Below are 22395 nucleotides of genomic sequence, written 5' to 3'. Positions count from 1 at the left end.
TCAATTCTGAGGTTCTTCTGATTTCATCCATTTGCTGCCATTACAACTGTCTTATCTGTAATCAGGCTTTTTTCATCCCATGTGAGTTCAGTCTTGCATTCCATTCCCCATCATTTGTTGAATTTCTTTCTCATACAACAACTTTGTTAATCTGTCCCCTACAACCTGTTTGCTAACATAGTCCATCACCGGTATGAACAGCAGTGAGCTCGCAGCTGAACCCTGGTGCAAACCCACACCCACTGAGAACCTCTATGTGAGGCTGAACACTGTTCGTACTTGAGTCATTGGGTCCTTACACAGCTTGCACTAATTCTACCAGTGTTTCTGGGGCTTAGAACCACCACAGGACTTCTCAAATCATCTTTCTCAGGACCTTGTCAGATGTTTTCACTAAGTCTAGGAATGCCCAGTTGGACTCTTTCCTCATCTCTTGCTTCTTCTACACTATCTGCCTTACTACAAATATGAGGTCAGTTGTGCTGCATGCTGATCTGAATACAAGCTACTCATCACCCATCTTACTTTCTACTACTCTATATACTTTTCAGTAGCCCTCTCCAGGTTAATCAGTCACCCTCTCCAGCACTTTCATGCAGTAGGACAGGAGTCTGATACATCTGTACCGAACTCAATTGTGAATGCCCCCCTTTGCTCTTGAATACTGGCACTAGTATGCTTATTTTTCAGTCACATGGGATATGCCTTTCTCTCCACACTGCTATGAGTGCCCTCAGGAGCCACTTCTCCCCTACCTTACCCAACTTCTTGATCACATCTGCTGTGCCCTCATCTGAGCCTGCTGCTTTCCCTGACTTCATTGTCCTTAGTGCTGTTCTTACTTCTTCTAGGGCAGGCTCCTACTTTTCTCTCATTGTAGTCTTTGTCTGTGACAGTACAGCTTCTATGGGTTTTCTTCATTCAGAAATTGCTATAAGTGCTCCTTCCATCTGCCTTTGATGTCCTGTGGACTGGTAAGCAAGTTCTTACTGGCAACCCTTATGAAAGGTGTTTGACTATCTCCTTTATCTTTCTGTTTTTGCCTTTCAACCTGGGAGAGATTCTTTGTGCCATCTATTGAGTCACTTTCCAGAAGTTTGTAGAGTGCCTCTGATGTCTTGTTCTTCACTATTGCAACTCCTTTATTAGCTTCTTTGTTAGCCAATTAGTATTTCTTCCTAGCTTGGTCCGGCTTTTCTATTTTCTACTTTGTCCTGTACTTCTTCTTTCTTTTGATGACTTCCTGGACTTCTGCATTCCACCTCCGGTTTTCCTTATGTACATTATATCCATACCTGGCTTGGCCGCATATCTGTTCTGTATTCTTCACTCATGCTATTTTGATGTGCTGTCATTCATCTTCACCTCCACCTATTTCATCTTCTTCCTGAAGTGCTAGAGCCTTGAGTAATTCTGTTAACTGATGTGCTTTCTCTGCAGTGATCTTCTAGGTCTTCAGCCTGGTCTCTGTTGACCTTAGAGCATCCTCTGACCACTGGTTGCAGCTGATTGTGGCAACTAGTGGTTTATGCTGTGGGATGACTGTTTCACTGGCGATGACTTTGCAATCACTCATTCTATCCCAGTGCCTTTCCTTACTATGAGAAAGCCTACCTGAGTTGCATGTTGGCCACTCTTGTATGTGATCTTGTGACTGTCTTTCTGAACAATGTGTTGACTGCAATCATGCCATTTGCCAGACAGATGTCTAAAAAGCTCTGCCCTTCCTTATTCCTGTTGCCCCACCCATGTGTGCATTCACATCACACATTATTAATACAAGTTTATGTAGTCCTGCTTTATTTACTAAGTCCTGCAACCTGTGTGAATGCACTCTTTTCCTCACTATCACAACCCTGATATGATAGGCTGAAATTATGAATACTGCCCTATCATTACACTGGAGTCTGATTGCAATGAGTTTGTAACCATTTCTGAAGACATCACTTTCTGCCTTCTGAAGTTTCTCCCTCACCACAATTCCCATACCATTTCCAGCCTGTCCTCCTCCTGAGTAGTAGAACCTGCATCTCAAGCCAAGTAGCTCTGCGGTACTGACCTTCTGTCTTGTCTTCTAGATACACAGGATGTCCAGCTTCATCCTTATCATTATGTCATCTACTTCCAAGCTCCATCCTATCAGTAATCCAACACTGAGTGTAACAATTCTTAGCTAAGAGTTTGGCATGTTTATTGGTTTTACATCCAGCTTTTGCTTGACAGTGTTATTCTAGCTATCCCAATCTGGGCAAATGGACACCAGCTGGCCAGTAAATTATTGACCTAGGGCTACTGGGCTTTATGCCAGGCACAGGCAAACCAACTTGTTCTTGCACAAGAAGCAGTCACTTTAGACTTAGCGTGTTTGCCTTTTACAATCCAGGCATCATCAGAGCCAAATAAAAATTAACAACACTCACATTAATAGGAAGAACAGACTGTCATAATTTCCTGTAACATCATGCATTCATGAATAATGTACTAGTTTATGAAAGACATCCATGTTCTTAGAATTAGCCCAATAACAGAATAAAATACTAAGTAATAAAACCATACATATGTTGTTGAAAATTGTTTAAAAATATTATTTTTAAAAACATTTTTCCTTTCCTAAAAACTGCTAGCATTCACTGAGGCTTAAAGGAGCCTCTATTTAAACCTGTTTTGCTCTTTTTTTCAAGGGACTCGAGATGGAAATTGTGTCATTAATTCCTGGTTTCACCCTGGGGCATTGAGTCTTAATTGCCATTCAGTTTCCTTAATCTGCAGATCAAGGTCAACATCGCCCCCCCTCTTGTACTGACCAAAACTCTGTCAATAACAAAAAAATAAGAACTTTTTGAAATTTGTACACTCTGAACTGTGTGTTTAAAGGGTGCTGGTACAGTTTGCATTTCTAATATCCTGCTGTGTTCTATAATCTTGTCATGTAGTTTCCTGGTGGTCTTGCCTATATAAAATGCAGGGCATGAAATGCAGGTAGCAATCCAAACAACATTTTTAGTGTTACAATTACAGCACCCTGGACACTGTAAGCTCCTACCATAAGAGTCAATCTGGACATAGGGTCCATCATTAATAAATCTGCAGCTTGAACAGAAGCCACATTTGTGCATCCTAGAGGCATAATTGTTCTTTTTAGTATCCATGTCCCTCCCCAAAATTTCTTTAATATTTTTGCCTCTACTGAAAGCATTCTTAGGCTCTGATCCTAATTTGCTTTTCAGGTCATCGCCTAATAAGGCTCCCCAAATTTTCTTCATGCTTCCCTTTACATGTGAGGCATCTTGATTAAATGGTAAAATCATAACATCATTTTTGGAGCCATCATCATGATTTACATTAATATTACTGTGACCCCATCTTAGGATGGGTAGGAACCTAGTTGCATGGTTCCTGGTTACCTTTTCCATAGTTGACAGTAAAAGCTTAATAGGGTACCCCCTGTCCTTGAACATCCCAATCAACTTAAACAATTCTTCAGAAAATTTCTTGTCATCACTGATCAACCTGGACAGCCTGACCATCTGTCCCTTGACTACGCTCCTACGCTGGTGTTCAGGGTGACAACTGTCAAAATGCAATAATGTATTACCATAGATCTGTTTCCTAAATATGTTAGATGATAGTTCTTCTGTGCAATTATCTTATGTAAGAAGAATATCTAAATAATCAATTTCATTCTGGTGTACCATATAGGTGAACTTTAGGTATTGGGTGGTGGTGTTAATGTAATTTAAAAATTCTGCCACTTCAGAAGTTGTTCCTCTCCAAACTGTAAGTATATCATCCAAAAATCTATAATACACATGTATCCTGGATATAAAGGGAGAAGAAAATACATACCTCTCTTGCCATTCAGCCAAGAACAGTTTGGCAAAAATTGGGGCACATTTCGCACCCATGGCCACACCTGATTTTTGCCGGAAAAAAACTACAATTTTATGTGAAAGTGACAAAAAATACAAGTCAAAATTCTGGACATTCTGTGAAAATCTAGGCAGTTGAGAGTTATGCTGAGGCTACAAGGTAATACAGTGACTTGTAGACACCTAAGTTGAATGTTATTAAAGATAAAACCTAGACATGAGTCATTGCCAGTTTTCAGATTGGGCCTAGTTGGCTTACATACTACTTGTACTACTTCTAATTAGTGCAAAACATTATTTAACTGGTTAGCTTATGTCCCTGCAGGTTTAATACTGATGTCTGTTAGGATGATTGTACTTTAAGGCAGTTCATTAGGAAATATCATGTTCAGAAGATTTTGTATGCTTAAGATAGAAGAGGGTTGTGGTATGTATGTACATTTGTGTATGGATTCCTTATGTTAAAGTGGCAGAAATCCATTTAGGAGATTTATTGTCTAGAGAATTAGCATTTGTTATCTTAATTGTAGAGATAGAAACGTTACTTCTATCAGCAGAGAATCTCACAAATCCCAGTAGTTGGTCTTATGTTGGTATTCACAGTACAGTACAAATGATTGAAATCTGAGGATTAAATGCTTCCTGTTGTCAAGTTTCTTTTACTGAAACTATATATGGTTGTTCAATAAGCACCTATGTTTCAATATGTTTCCATTTGTTGTATGCACCATATGTTGAGGTAAGCTATGTACCCCAGATGAATATTTGAGAAGTGTTAATTTGTTTATGAAATTGGGGCTACAAATGTCTTTTCATATCACCCAATCTAAGTATTAGTAGGGATATGTGACATAGTTTAATACGTATTCTTTTGAACTGGTTGAGCAGATTTGCCGTACTCTTGTAGCAATTTTGCTGTAAGAAAATTTGATTTTGTTATTAAGTATAATCAGAAAAGAAAGAGCCTTAAATAAGGCTGGAGGGGCAAACATTACATTGGAAATGGCTTCTGATGTCAATGTTTTTGAGCTCCCATTTAATGACTAGAAAAAGTGGCTGGGTGTAGCATCAGAAACATAAAGACAAGGTAGTAGGAATGTAAACTTAAATCTGATATGGAGATAGACTTTGTGAGAAAATGAGGCTGCTGACACCCTCTAAATTGTTAGGTCATACAAGGAAGTATGTAGCAGAAGCGGAGCGAAAGTAATTAAGGTATGTGAAGTCCAGCTATTTGCTGTGCTGGAGGATATAAGGAATGCAGAATAATGAAAGCAAATGGACAATTAAGTCACATTATGGAAGCTACTCCAAAGAATGTTAGGACTTAGTATGCTAAACAGAAGTATGGAGATAAATCTTGTAACAGAAGGAGATGAAAAGTATCTTATCTGCCACCTTGGCTAGAGACTAAAGAAGTAACATAGTTAATCAACATATTTTCCACCTAGGCTGCAGAGAATAGAGTGTCACATTTGTTAAGCCTAGCTTGCCATTAAGACTTCAGAATGCAAGAAGAGTATTGCAGTTGCTAAATCTAGCTTTATACCTAGGCTGCAGTAACTAATAAAGGTCATAGAGGATGCAATTATACTACAGGATGACACCTATGATTAATAGATTCGGATGTAGAAAAAGGTGTTCAGCCCAGATGCCCCAAAGGCTGACATTTATAAGATGTATGTGATGCAAGTTGAGTAATAAAACTGATTGCATAGTTACTGTATACAATTTGTGGGGTGTAAGGGGTGGATAAGACAGAAAACTGTGAGGAGATAATTGACTAAAGTTAATGTCCTGGCAGGTGGTTTGGAGACAAACATATGCGACACATGTCATGTTATACATTACTAAATGCAGATTATTAAGTTGAATGGAAGTTTGGGATCACTCTTACATGGTGGGCAGATTATCAGAGGTTATTTCATTTACTGGAGGTACCATGTAAGAGCAGCAGTGTTATTTGTATATGTGAAGTACAGTATGTAAATTGTGAGTATGTGGGTAGTGAACAGGAGTGAGAGTAAAATGGAACAGAGTATGGATATGTAGAGTGGATGGATATTTACTTACATTTCAGAAAGTTGGAGCTCTTAAGGTTTAGAGACAGGCTAACTCTGCAGTTAATTGCTCTTCCTTCACCATAAGTGACAGTCATTTGGAAATAAAGAAGCCACACAATGCATCACTGAATTGATTAATTTACCTAGGAGCGATCTAGCTTGTAGATCAAAATCATGCTCTCTTCCCATTTGTACTACAACAACCCAGCATATTAATATGCAGGAAATAAATAAATAATAGTTGTTGAACCTGATGAATGCTGAATACAGGCAGATGCTGATGTTCTGTGTCAAGTATGTTAAAATGAGGCACTGATATTCCATTTTGCAAGTGGAAGCACAATCTGTACCTAGTGACTACAGAGTTTTACTGCTATCAACTGCTAGAAAAATCAAATGGCATATACAGCAGTATGGTCATAGTCCATGTGACTGTTTGTTGAAAGACAACAAACACAAAGTTAGAGAGGTTTCCTCCTCCTTTGTTATTCTTTAAGCTAGCAAATTAGTACAGGTGAACAATTTGTATTATAAATATACTGTACCAGGTCTACCAGAAATTATCAAAATGCCAGATGATCAAATTTTAAAAGATTGAGATGAGAAGAACGAAAGCTGACAACATCAAAGACTCACATTACTGAAGCAGGAAACATCAAATGAGGTACTGTGTATGTCAGGTTGTACACAATACTTTGGACTGGAGATCATACTGCAGTAGTTATCATGGCAGCTTTTACATGTAATGACTGTGTTTAACAAAAACATATAGCTTTTCAACATTTGCAATAGAAATCATGGTACAGTGGGGATCGGGAAATTTACTCTTACCCCACTGTAGTGTGATCTTGGAGTTGGCACAAATAATTTATGGGGGTGTGAGTAGTGCAGTGGGGCTTGCCCCCCTCCAGAACTATTGAAACAGGGATATTGTGTTGTTACATGATGGTTTTAAATGTTGGACATGGTTTGATTGCAGCATGATCCTAGTTAAACTGTGTCTTGTACGTGGTTCAATGTTTCCTGGTTCAATAACTTGAGTCTTCAATGTTCTTAGCTTTCGTTTTTCTTGTCTGTATGTTTTAATGTTCGATAATCTGGAGTTTTAATTGTCTGAAGTAAACCCACTGTACCTACATGTGCACTTAAATGTAAATCAACTGAGATATCTGAAGCACAAAAACAGGAAAGTGTGATGCCCTATTCTACAAATAATGTAATAATAATTAGATGTAACATTATAGACCACCTACATGTGTCTCAGGAATTCGAAAATGTAAATGTAGTGACTCCTAGTTATTATAATCACTTGGGATTCTCAGTACACTGATGAAGTATAGTCAGAAAATGGAAACTAAATAAATAAATAAAAGCCCACTAGACTAGGCTTTCAAGAGGTATTAGTGTATCTCCTGTAAAAATGAAATGACAAAGACATTGGGAAGAGGTCCTTTATAAGCAGTAATTAAGAAAGTTCATTCATATCTGTTCATTCTTCCCCCACTCTAAATCACGCAATGGCATGACTGCTGTAGGTTAATTGTGCCTTAACCTGGGCATCCATGGCACCAACTACCCAGAATTCTGACTTTTTGGGAAGTGCCATATGCCAGCTCTCTCATGATTAAGGAGTTCATTGAACTCCTGCTATTTCTTGCTATCTGTCCTGGAGAATGGAAATTCCCAATCACCTGTTGACAGATTTAAGTCCATCATGAGTAATGCCCTCTTCCACTGACCCTGATTCTTCATTTTCCCAGTGACTCATCCTCCTTTCTTCCTTTGTCTGGTAGACAGATGCACCATATCAGTCTTCAACCCTTCCTCTAACATGATGGCCAAGTATTGAACCTAGCCTGTAACCCTGGTAGTATCTATGCTACATTCCTAATTTAAAGTTGTTCATCCTGTCTGACTTCATATTAATAACCTCTGTTTTGCACATTAATACTCCATTCCCATTTCCCCCTTTTCTGTCATTCCGACAAACATATAGCCAGGCACCTCTGCATCCCATTCTCTATTCTCACTTCCTTATATTTTTGAGAAACCAGCAATGTCCACCCTGACTTCCAGCTTCACTACTTGCAGATTGTCAGTCTTCCTACTAGACTTCTTTCAATGCAAAGTAAACATAGCCACCTACAGGCCAAATTATTTGTACATTCTTTGATCTTAGGTGCATCTGACTACACATCCATTTGCATTCTTATTGGAAGATTAAGTAATAATCCAGTTTCCTCACTTGAATAGCTCACCAGTTTGTACCCATTAACTGCTCATCTTCTTAATCAAACAGAACCAAAGAAAGTGCAAATAGACTAAAAATCAGACATATATATATATTACAGTACTTACATCTTTATTGATATTATTAAATTTCCTTAAAAAACATTTTAAAATGTTTTGTTAAATAATAAAATGCATATATAAATGTCAGTAAATATAAATAACACTGACCAACATAAGATTGTGTACCAAAATATTTCATATTTTTTGAGGGGGCCACCGTACCTGTAGACAATTTGGCTGATTGCAATCCTCATTCAAATAAAATTATAAAAATACAATTTATCATTGTAAAATTCATATGCAGTACCTTCCAAAAAACAACTACAGGTTGGACTTATGTAATCACAATCTTATTCAGTATTAGCCCATTTGGCTTTGCAGTTTCAAAACAAAACAAAGAGCACCTTAATAAATTTCTCACAGCAGTGTTCTTTCCACATAAACCCATTTATATTTGTATTGTATAGAATTTCCCCCGACATTTTTCTCTTCTGCCTCCCTCTGCTCATGGATCTGGATCTCCCCTGACCCTTGTCCTGGCGTATGGCTAAAGGGAAAGTTAAGTTAATATTTGACTCTCTATTGTTAATATTGTCTCTTATTTTGGGTTTCACAACTGGTGTGGGTGTAGTTATATCTTTCATGTTAGTCCTATTAGTGCTTATATTAGGATAAAGATTATGGTTCTTAGCAGGGCCCTCATGTGTTATATGTATGACATCAGCAGAGTCATTACAAGTTAGTTCAGTATCTTTTTCAGATGTTATATTGTTATCACAAATGACTGATAAGTGGCTATTAACGGTATGAGAATTCAATGTATCCTTATCCTGTGCCACAATATCTGTGGTGACAGGTATTACAGATTCGTCTGATGTTAATTCATCCTGAATTACTGTTGGTTCATGGATAATTTTCTCTGTATGTAAATATTTCCGATTAATGGATGTTCCATTAACATCTCTAGGGTGATGGTGTCTAGAATTGTTAACATCATTACTTACATTACATTACAGTTTGATCTATGCCTTATGAATATATTATAATAAATGAGACAAAGGCAATATTTGCAGTATTAATATTAATATATATTTTTAAAATACACTTTGGATACAGTTCATTTGTTTTTAACTTGTTTAAGATGTTTTAGTTCATATGACACATTGTATTTATCTAAGCAAAAGATTATGTTTTCTTTACATATCTATATAAGAAATCTTTTTACTATTTATACAATTTATGCGTCTTTTATATATACTTTCAGATATAAGTATGCATTATAGTTAAAGCATACAAACGACGAATTCAGTCTGAAAATGATTTTAACAAGTCACCCTTGAAAAAGTATTTTTTAAGATGTATATATATTTTTTTAAAAAACTAACTCTCATACAATTATCTAATTATGTACGTCAGTTTAAGTACTGATTATATTACTATATAAGAGATGGTATTCCATTATGTTTGTAACGATCTGAAGAAGCTAACCTAATAGTGAAAGCGCTCATCTGTTTTTTGCTTTTATTTCTGTTTGTTTCCATGAAAATAAATATAAATTGGTTGAACTATATACTTTGGAGTCCTATCGCTTGTTTGGTGAACTTGGAGCCCTATTGCCTGTTTGGTGTACTTGGATTTAATTTGAATGCAGAATCGATGCTAAGCGTAGCACCCACTTCGCACACAAGTAACCACTTTGTCTTTTGAATTAATTGTTACTTGTGGTAACAGTGTGCTTATCCGACGGGAAGTTACTTTTTTATATAAGAAACCTTAGCATTTCTCTAACTGACTTCATTAATATTTTATCTCAAATACAGGAATCCGTCAATCCAAATTATACAATGCATACTTACAGGCCGATTTTGTCCCTGGATAACAAAATACATCTTAACTATAATGAAACAAAGGCATGGAAACAATTTAAACAAAACCTTTACAATAAACAAGCATGCATGACAAAAGAGCAACTAATTCTGCTAAAGCTGCCCATATCAGAAAAAGGCAGGAGATCCTCTTACTCTCTTAAAAATAGTTTTCAAAAATAGTAAAATAAGTAACAGAATAGATCACAGATTCCAACAATAAAGCTATTAATCCAGTCTCTTGAGAGTGTAAACCTTCCTTTACCAATAGAAAGTTCTCACTGGAAACCATTACTACTCTGAGGAACTCATTTCATTTCTAAATCCCTTTTCATCAAAGATTTAATCCCTCTCCTTCTGATCTAACCCTTCCAGACTACTGTTCTGTGTTCCACATCAAACAAATTACTGTCAAAGACAGCTAAACACTACTTCTGGGGCAACATTTAACAAACTGCACCCTGAGTCCCTACAAACGGCAGCATCTGCTACCACCAAATCTCTTACCTACATCCTTTCACTTACTACTTCCTCACTTCTACCATCCTCCCAGAATTCTATAACTATTCCATTACACAAAGTATGTGCTCCAAATGAATGCAAACATTGCATTCCAATTTTATATCCATGCCCCCTAAGACATTCGAAAAACTCTTATATAAAAAGATAATTGTTCATATAAACAGCTATGGATTCCTTTGTCACCAACAGCAAGACTTCTGTAATGTCTTCAGCACTATGACTACTCTATACACTGGTACCAGCATTGCTTCCTGCAGTATGGATGATGGCTAACTTACTGCTGCTCTGTTTGTGGACATGGCAAAAGCATTTAAAGCTGTAAATCATACCATAGTGCTCAAACTTCACAAACTCACTTGTGGGCTAAATACTATCCAGTGGTTTAAAAATTAACTTGAGAAGAGGACTGTCTAGGTATACACCAGTAATTCCCTTTCTGACATAGGTACAGATGGTATTTGTGCACTCCAAGGATCATGTAGATCAGAGCATGTGTATGTAGCTTTAAGAAGCATTTCCAGATGTAAGCATCTACATATAAATAGTGAGCATTTGCAGGTAGCAGTGCCATTTTGAGAAAACAGAGTGTTAACATGAATGAGTGTAGTAGTCAGTTTATAAGTTTATTAAAGTTAAAGTTACAAAGCCTCATACCTAATGTGTTTGTGTGCAATAAAGCTGCTTGAACTGAACCCATGTATGTTTGTCTGTTTTATCCTGACCAGATGAGTGACATGGTGTCGGAACCGGGATTAAGAGAGCAACTTCTTCAACCCATGAGGTGCATAGTTGAAGGTGAAGGCAGATTGAGCTGGTTGAGTGAAACAGAGCTCAGACAAACAAAAAAGGGCCAAAAACAAACTTAAGGTAATGAAAAAACTGCACAAATGATTTATTTGGCAAAAAAAAATGAAACGGAGCATTTATAAGGCACAAAAAACATTACTAATCAAATAAGTAGCATAAAACATATTATTATTAATCAAACAAAAGGCACAAAATGCATTATTAATTAAAGGAAATGTTCAAAGCTATGATAGTTGATAAAACTAGCAGAGATATTCATATGGGGCTCAGAATTACCTTTGGCTTACATAATGAGCATGTTTAAAGTAAAACGGGCACAAGAGAAGTATAATGAGCATGACAAGAGATTAAATGGGCATAACGAGTAGAATGAAAGGGCAGATTAAGCTTAAAGAGCAAGGCGACTGCATGTTTTTTAGTAAAAGACCGTGTTTGGGCATAAACTACTATTTTGCATTGACTGAAGCCATTCAGTTCACAAATAGAGTTGTTTGAAGTATCTCAGAGTGTGCAAAGCATTTGCAGAGTGTGTGGAGTATTATGGTGCAATTATGTCAAAGATTTTGCTGTGTGCAAAGTACAGTTATATTGCAGAGTGCATCAATTTTGACAAGTTTCTGTGCTATGTATAATTTATTTGCAAAGTGCATTTATCTTGAAGTGTTTCTTACACTGAACTTCTTCTGCTGTGTATAGTTTATTCACAAAATACACTTATTTTGAAGTATTTCTTAAACTGATGAGTGGTTTCACAAAGTACAGTGATTTCAAAGTATTCTTGTGCTAAGGAGACTTATTTGGCAAAGTGCAAGTTGTTTCAAAGAGTTTATTGTGCTATTGGGCATAATTACAAGTACTGACAAAGTTCTGGCATATATATTTGTGTGTATGTTTGTAAATAATTTCAAGAAGTTACACTACTGTGTGTTAATATGGCAGAGGCAGTTCGTAGACCAAGTCCACTTGTGTTTGATCATAATATACCAGCGAATTGGAGAGTATTCTAGCAGGAATACAATATTTTCATACAAGCAGCTTTTTCTGACAGGGATGCACATACAAGGGCATTCATTTTGCTTAACTTTGCTGGGTCAGAGGCTATTGAAAGAGAGTGTTTATTTGTTTATGCACCAGCAGTATATGCAGGAGAGGGAGAAAATCACTGTGTTGTGGTACCGGCTGAATCAAGGGAGAACCCTGAGTGCTTAAAATGCAAATTTAGAGAAATGTGCAACTCCCAGACAAATGTTACATTAGAGGGGCACTTATTTTATACAAGAGACTAATAGCCAGGCAAAACTTTTGCAGCTTATATCACTGACTTGAGAAACAAAGCCAAAATGTGCAGATTTGGTGACTTGAAAGAGGAGTTACTAAAGGACAGGCTTGTGTGTGGTGTTAATAGTGCTGCAGTGAGAAAGATTTTGCTTTGTGACAGAGATTTAACATTAAGTAAAGCCATAGATATTTGTCAAATCTGTGAGCTCACAGAAAGGCACACAAATATGCCTCTAGAGCAAACGTAGACAGCATGCAACACATGGCAAGCAGTAACAGGCCTAAGCACATGGCAGCTGCAATCCCTGCAGGGTTTCCTGGAAGGAGCCATAGCTTTCTAGCAAGTTCCTAGGCTAGCTCAGTAAAAAGGGCATGCTCACTGCAGTATAAGAGTGAGTCAGCAAAACCCAAGTTGTGTCTTATTGTTAACTGTTGTAATTGTGGAGCCAGCCATGACTCTAAAAGAGAGAAGTGCTTAGCATTTGGTCAGCAATGCCACAAGTGTAAAAATGGAACATTTTCAAAAGTTTTGTAAATCAAGCAAGCCTTATTCAGTTATTAAAAAAGGTTATTCAAAAAATCAAGTTGATCATGTAGAAAGCTGCAGCACTACTTATTATGTAGATGGTGTATCAGTGGTCGGTAAAAAGGTTAATGCAGTAGATTTGTTGGCAAAGAAGTATTTTCTACTGTCCTGATCAATGGTAAGCCCACAGAGCACAAAGTAGACACTGGTTCAAAGTGTAATGTAATGTCAGCAGAAACATTTGCTAAAGTGAGGGCTGGTGAGCAACTTAATTTGGCCAATTATGTGAAGCTTGTTGCTTATGGAGGTGAAGAGATTCAAACCGAAGTCTCAGTAGTGCTTTCATGCTATTCAGCTGGGAACAGTTACAGCCTGCAATTTTATAGTTTAAGAATGAACTGTCCCAGTTCCAGCTTAAGTGACACTGTTTTCTTAGAGTATGCTTATGTGTTCAACAACAAGCTAGGCAGACTTCCAGTTGTATACTCCATGAAAGTAGACCCAGAGGTCAGTCCAGTAGTCAGACCAGCAAAAAAAGTTCCAATAGCTATGAAGGACAAAGTCCAGGTCCATTTAGACAAAATGGTGCAGCAAGGTGTGATTTGTCCAGTCACAGAACCAACTGAGTGGGTGTCTTCCATGGTAGCTGCTCATAAGAAAAATTCAGTTGAGATCAGAATATGCATTGACCTAAGAGACTTAAACAAGGCATTAAAACGACCTCATCATCCTATGTGCACAGTCAAGGAAATTGCAACACTTATGCCATATTCCACTGTTTTTTTTCTGTTTTTAGATGCAAAGAGTTCATTTTGGCAAGCAATGCTTGATAGCAAATCTTCACTACTGACTACATTCAGTACCCCATTTGGTAGATACAGATTCCTCAGAATGCCTTTTGGAATAGATTCTGCCAGTGAAGTCTTTCCAAGTGCAATGGAGCAAAATTTTTCAGGCTACCCATGTGCAATAAAAGTCAATGATTTACTGGTCAGAAGTAATGTTGAAGTAGCGCATGAGGGAAACCTCAGGAAAGTTCTGGACAGAGCACATGAAGTGAATTTAAAGCTCAGTCATTTGAAGTGCAAATTCAGACTACCAGAAGTTACTTATGTAGGTCATTTATTTACCAGTACAGGCTTATGACCAGATCCTTCTAAACAAGCAGTCATTCTGGAGATGCCAACTCCAGACAATGTCCAAGCCCTACAGTGTTTTCTTGGTATGGTTAACTATTTGGGCAAATTTATCCCTGACTTTAGTGAGTTAAAAGTGACTTTGAGAGAACTGACAATCAAAAATGTCGCCTGGTCATGGTTAAAACAACATCAGAGAGCATTTGATAACCTCAAATAGCAAATTGCTAACCTACATTAAGATACTATGATGTCCACAAGTCAGTAGTTCTTTCCTGTGATGCTTCAAAGTTCAGTCTTAGTGCAGTTATTTTTCAAGAGGGCAGACCTGTTGCCTATGCATCTGGAACTCGTACCCAAACTGAGATGCAGTATGCTCAAATTGAGAAGGAACTTTTGGCAATTGTGTTCGCATGTTCGAAGTTCCATGATTATATTTATGGCTGAGCTATCCAGATATAAACTGACCATCTACCTCTAGTCACTATTTCAAAGAAGCCTATGCATTCAGCTCCAGCAACACTACAAAGAATGATGCTCAAATTGCAAAAGTATAATTTAAAAATGGTCTATACAAAAGGTAAGCTTCCTTATCTGGCTGATACCTTATCCAGATTGCCCAGAAATACCATGGGACAGCTTGAAGGAGAGTCCTTTTGACTTTGATGTTATGGAAGTGCATAATTTTTCTACCATGAGACTTGGTGAGCTGAGAGATACAGATCATACAAACAGTGATCAATTTTTGCAAAAGCTCAACCACTTCATCAATGTACCATCAAAGCAATCTTGTATACCACCAGAAGTACAACCTTACTTTCCACACAGAGATGAGATCCTGATGGAAGATGGTATCATTTTTAAAGGTCCAAAAGTTGTTGCTCCTACTTCCTTACAAAGTGAATACATTCACATTTTGCACTGTGGCCACCCAGGTTCTGGTTCTACCAAAAGAAGGGTGAGAGGACTAGTATTTTGCCCTTCTATAGCAAAAGACATTGATAAAGTGCTTTCTTCTTGTTCAGTGTCCAACAGTACTAAGCCACATTTGCAAAAACAGCCACTTCAACTAAGCCAAATTCCTGAACTAATTTGGTTAACAGTAGAAACTGACATATTTGAGTGGAACAATCAGCATTACTTAGTGTTGGTAGACTCTTATTCAAACTGGTTTGAGATCAATATGCTACCTAACCCAACATCCAGTGCTCTTATTACTAAGATAAAACATCATTTCTCAGTCCATGGTAGCCCACACAAAGTTATTTCTGACAACGGTTCTCAGTTTACCAGTCAATTGTTTGAGAAAGATTTTGTTCATGTTACTGGTAGTCCTGAATACCCACAGTAAAATGGCCTTGCTGAATATGCATCACAGAGTACAAAGCAATTACTAGAGAGGTCAAAGCGTGGCAATATTAATATCTTCTTGAATTTCCTTAATCTTAGAAATTTACTCTGTGAAAACTTACTTGGCTCACCTGCTCAGAGTCTTCTATCTAGGAAAACCACAACAACCTTGCCTATCAGTTCTAGCTTGTTGCTGCCTAATGCTAAAAATAACAGAGCAATCAAAGCCCAAAAGCCCAACTTTTTAAGAAGCGTTCTTCTCAGAAGTCCAGCTATGATAAAATGAGCAGATTTCTTTGTCCATTAAAAGAGGGAGAGACAGTGAGGATGCAAATGGCAAAAGGCTTTGATCGAATTGGTCAAGTGAGAGGTATATGTGCCGAGCCAAGATCTTACTTAGTGGAATCTGGGAGTACAGAATACAAGACAAACTGCAGACATCTTCTTCCTGTATCAGAAGTGATATTGCAGCATCATACCTGTGATACAGACTCTAGATCTCAGAGCAACCCTGACAATGTTCATACCAAAGAACATGTCTCAATATCCATTCCTATTCCTGATGATGTCCCAGATGTCCCCAAAGTTGAACATTCCTTGAAGACAGTCCCTCTTGCTACATCCAATTCTGACTTTTATGTTACATGATCAGGTCATAGTTCCATACCTAGTGTAAAATGCACAGCAACCTGGACATGATTGTTTTATATGTGTCTGATTTTGTATAACTGCACGTCAAATAATTAGATCTGTATAATTGCATGTCAAAAGATCATAATGCTGTAATTTCATATATGGACTAGTTCTCAAAATGGGATTATGTAGATTAGAGTGTGTGTATGTACCTTTAAGAAGTATTTTCAGATGTAAGCACATGTATATAAATAGTGAGCACATGCAGGTAGCAGTGCTGTTTTGAGAGACCAGCCAGAGTGTTAACATGTATGAGTGTAGTAGTCAGTCTGTTTATAAGTTTATTTAAGTTACAAAGCCTCATTCCTGATGTGTTTGTCTATCATAAATCTGCTTGAACTGAAGCCATGAATGTTCATCTGTTTTATCCTGACCAGACTAGCGACAGATCAGTTCTTGGCCCTTTAGTGTTCTCACTATTTATAAATGACTTAACTTATGACCTATGCTATCTCAAGTCATAATGTATGCAGATAATTTATTAGTCAGGTCTACAAATAAAACCATTTCTGTGCTACAACCAGCATTACAGGACAGTTGTGATAATTCTGTAGCTGGACAACTAATAAATTAATAATGAATCTCCAAAAATCCTGTGTTATGCAATTTGCTACTCCTCAAAGGCTGGATCATCTACCCTTTTGTACTAAAAGATATCTCAAATAATCCAGTACCTAATGTTACACTGGAAAATATCTGGGAGTCAGTCTTGAACCTGCATTAACATTTTCAGGGTGTACTGACAAGAAAGTCAACAAAACACTATCACAAACAAAACTTTGCTACAAAATATAAAATTCATTATCTCCATCTGCAAGGCAGAGTATCATGAGAAATGCTTTCATTCCAAAGCTGAATACATCTTCCCCCTAATAATACTTTACTTGTGTACCTACACATACAAACCTCAGATACTGGAAAACAAAATCTGCCATTTTGAACTCCTTGTAGACTATGACATCTACCACTGTGACCTCTTAAAGAGATTTCATTGGTTAACAGTAAATACTTAAGCTGAAATGCACTTCAGAACTCCGTTGTTTAAACATTATCATACCAGATCAATGCATCTCTCTAAAATCAGCCTTACACATGACACCCTTCATACTCACTGAGAGACAGTCAAGACAATGACATTACTTGGCTCAAACCACACTTTGGCAGTGGCATAGGAAAAAGGGATTTCACTGAATTTGGCCAAGCAAGATATTTGTTTATTTATTCAGTTTGTAAACTGGGGTAAGCATTGATCCAAATGGATCTGTTTCGGTCTCAGCCCAGACAAATATAAATGCCACTAAACAAGTAAGTTAACAAGAAGTATTATTAATACAAACACAAATCTGTGCAAAGAAAGCAATGAATCAATAATAATAGAGTACACAGTACAGGGGACAATAGGAAGGGATGGTTAGAGTAAGGAGGGAAGGAGAAGTGAGTGAAGTAGTGAAAGGGTAGTGTAAAACGTGTAAAAGATCACAAAAATAAGGCAAGGACATACACAAAATAACTATATACACAGAATAGTGAAATACATTCTCCAAAAATAATGACTGGCTTAAAGTTTAAAATTGAGAAAACATCTAAAAGAGTTTAGCTGTAACTGCATTTGCATCAGTGCATAACTTGTTATAGGCTCACTAGATAAATCTGTCTACTGTTACTACTAGTATTAACCTGCTAATAGGAACAGCAACATTTTCACCCTGTAAATACTGTGAATATTGTAAAAATGTCTATACTATCTGAAATATTGAGAATAATTTTTCACTGTATACCATAATGTTTGCTTAGTGTTTACTACTATGATCTGTTTGTAGTACCATGTCTCTTTCTAGTCTTCATTTTATTCTGTATTGCTACCACTTTACTGCGTATTTTCACTTTTGTTATTGATATGTTGTACTTTAATCCTCTGGAGCCTGGATAGTGAATGATAATAGTTGATGGGCCAGTTTACTTTCCCAGTTACCACACTTCAATCAAAGTAAAATTAAATAAAATTTTCTATGGCACACTTTTATATTTTATATATATATATATATATATATATATATATATATATATATATATGTGTGTGTGTGTGTGTGTGTGTGTGTGTGTGTGTGTGTGTGTGTATAAAATGGGTCTACTTCTAATTACCGAAATGCCACTTACCTGAATCTTACCAGATCAAGATGACAACACCAAATGTTTTCTTGTATGAATGTTCACATCATCAGAATTTTAAACAGGGAAAGGAGGCAGTTGGCCAACATAAGGAGATTTGCCATTTCCCAACTATAATGTGATCTCAGAGTTGCTATATATAGCTGGGGGGGAAAGGGAGACAAAACCCCCCACTTGGGTGGGTTTGACATACTTTGCTGTGTTTGCTGTTGAACATTGACCAAGTGCCTCCTTTCTCTGTTTAAAATTTCGGTGATATGAACATCCATTTAAGTGAATGTTTGATGTTGTCGTGTTGATCTAGTAAAATTCAGGGTAAGTGGTATATCAGTAATTAGAAGTAGACCCATATATAATATATATGTGTATATATATATATATATATATATATATATATATATATATATATATATATATGTGTGTGTATATATATATATATATATATATATATATATATATATATATATATGTGTGTGTGTGTGTGTGTGTGTGTGTGTGTACTGAATTTCAATGAAACACCCAAATGTTGATGCTCACAATGTTGATCAGAAAGTGTTGACTTTGTAAATGTCAAACTACTATAGATGTGCCAAGCAATAATCACGGTGTATGCAAAATTAAAAACAAACAAAAAGCATTAAAACATTTTTTGCAGGAGTTAAGCCACACTGCAATCCCCGTAACCCCTACTAATTATATGTACTAATTCAGAGATTGCATAATGTTGAGGAAACATCATATTTCCTAACTATGAGAACTGTGTGATTTTGCATACCTGTCAACCATCTGTGCAGGTCATCCAAATTTTGTCAGCTAAACAAATGTCAAACAAACCTCCCTATGTGTGTGTGTGTGTGTGTGTGTGTGTGTGTGTGTGTGTGTGTGTGTATGGTAGCAAAATATTTAGAAATATTGAAATACATCTGTGAAGGCATAGATTGTTGATAAGATAACACAGTCCACAGCTGTAATTAAGGGAGAATCTCAGGTTGTTCAGGAGAACAGCAAGTAGAGTGCCACTTGTCTTTGGACACAAAAACAGTTAAGTTCTCATTTTCTCTGAAAAAAAAGCAATGCTATCAGCTAGCTGGTTTGTTATTGTTTACTCCTTCAGTGTATATGCCCTTTTTCACCACAGTTAATTTCCTGTGGCAAGATTACCACAGCCTGTTTTTTTTTTTAGCTGATTGGCTTCACAAAATAAAATAATAACATTCACCTTCAAAAATCTACAGAGGCAAAAGTAATCTACATTACAGCTGACTTTGTGAAAGTCTAACTTAATAAATTAGACATTGTTATAGTTTGTATTTAGTACACAAATGTCATGCCTTATTGCAGTTAATAAATCTTATAGAAGTAGCCCTGCCTGTGTTTCTTCTGTCTTATTTCAGCTGCAAATGCAAGGAAGGGAATTTGATTCGTATCCAATAAAAGGTCCTGTTATTTTCCTTTCAGAAAAATGGAAAATATCTTTATAACTAAAACAGAAAAACATGGAAAATTAATGGTAATACACCAAGGCTGCAACAGTCCTTTACTGGAATATACTGAAATGGACAACGAGGCTATGAGGCAGTAAGAAAGAATTTCAAGAATATGAGTCAGCATATATCTTATTTTATTGTATTTCATCTAATCAGTTTTGGCTTTTGAGGGCTTTCATGTAGTAGATGCTCTCCTAAAATATTTGTTTTGAATAGTAATGTTTACTGTCTGTATTTTATTTTAACTATGCTGTTCACTAGGCATAAGATTATGAATTTGTGCATCTATATTGGCAGCAAGTTATTGTTTAGAATTGTGTTGAATGTTGATAGTGTAAACAAAGCTACCTTATATGTGAAAGATAGAAATGAAGGATTGCTTTAGATGCATATTATATGTGACAACATATTTCTTATGTATAGAAAACTGTACTTAATTTGGTAAAAAGGAAATTTATGTATGTGGTTAAAAAGGCAATAACTGTATATTGTATTTTGTGTGCAATTTTATGCTAAAATAATGAAACAAGTTACAACCGTCAAAGCAGTAATGAAAGCTGACTAAAATGATACACAAAACTTAAACGGATGGACAAAAGATAGTAAAAGGACCAATATAGAGTTTTATTTATCAAAATTTAAAATGTACTTATGATTTTTGTTTGTTTGGTTGCTGTAGTAATTGCCTCTCATAGCATTCTTTTTCATTAAATTAAATCTTGATAAAAGAAAAGATAGATAAATTTGTATGTAATATCGTCACAGTATTTAACTTTGGAAATGAGGATTGCCTTCAAAATCAACAAAAAAGAGTTGAGAAGTCTTTGAAAGAACGGACTTCATTGCTTAAAATATGTGAAGGTCATATTCAACCTGTAGGAGATAATAAGAAGCAGTGATTTGTTATTTTTAAATAGCCTGTCATTTAGCTGTTATGAAGATAAATAGCATTTGTTATTGGGTAATAATCCTCATGTTGATTATAAAGGAAAAGACATTTCCAGATACCTTATGTGCTTTGCTTAGATCTCTGATTATTAAAATCAGAAACTGTAAATGAAACATTTTAGAACTGGGCATTCTTCACACAACACATGCTACACTTTGAGATGCCGACATGTATCATGTGCCAAGATATTTCTGTATGTAAATTTATTTTACAATCCTCTTTCTGTTTTCAGAAAATAAAGCTCATCTGTTAACATCAAACAGATTGTCAGTGGATCATATGCCATTTTATTAATGTGTTCTCTTGGAAGCCTGTCTTCTTAGAACAAGTTAATGAAGCTGTAAGTTACCTAAGTAGCTTCATTTGGAGTGAAGCCTAATTATTTGGATCTCTGCTACATTCCGGAGTCCAAGTCTTATACCCAAAACAGATGGAGTTACTCAAGAATGACTTCATTTATATTAATTTGTTACACTCTCTTTAGTTGTACTTCTCAGAAGGTTGTTACTCTCTCTCTGAAGTCCGACTGAAAAATTCTGCAGCTTCTCATTACATTGGTGACTGCATTCTTTTATCTTACCAATGAAGTGTGTTAATTACTTCACGCACACAATATTCATAAATGATGTTTTATAGGGAACTGTTGAATTAAATGGTTGTGCTCAAACTGCTACATTCTTGAGACTGAACTAGTGATGAGTACTTAGGTCAGTATTCTGGATATTATGTCCTATGGTGGTCAGTGCCAAGATCTGCAAGTCACCACTCTGATGACTCACTATGCATTGTACATGAAACGCTATGGTATTTTCATGATGATTAATTGTTTGCCTAAGAAAGCATCAGCAAATATTTTATACTGCAAACAAAACACACATTTTACAATGACGGTCACATGGTGATGAATTTTTATCAGTCAGGTTATAAAAATAACAGTGAAAGAAGTATAAATACATTAAATTCAATCAGAGTTTAGACTGTTTTGTTGTATTAGAATGTGCAGAGTTTAGTGTTTCAACCTGTGTGATATGACTTCAGAAGGGAAAATGGGTATACGTCATGAATCAAATAACTATGATAAGATTAGAAAAGAGAAGCTAAATACTTGTATGCCTATGCTGGCACACAGAGGGGTCTGTTTAATAATTAAAAGCATGCATATGTAAAATGGCATATGTACATGACTGCTGCATTAAATGATAGTAATTAGACATCAGCAGTTGCTCTCGTCAATCTTTGCAAATGGAATGAAAATGACTGCTGCAATATTGAAGGGGTTACTAGGAGAGAAAGTTCACATCAGTGAGAATCTAGATATGACTTCAGCAGTATTTAGTGGTATGCAGATGATTTATTAGTATCTGTGGTTATGTTTAAATCAAGAACTAC

This window comes from Protopterus annectens, chromosome 3.part0 (genome assembly GCF_019279795.1).
Source record: "Protopterus annectens isolate FY-2018-M chromosome 3.part0, PAN1.0, whole genome shotgun sequence".
Taxonomy (NCBI): domain Eukaryota; kingdom Metazoa; phylum Chordata; order Ceratodontiformes; family Protopteridae; genus Protopterus; species Protopterus annectens.
Note: the sequence above shows the minus strand (reverse complement) of the source record.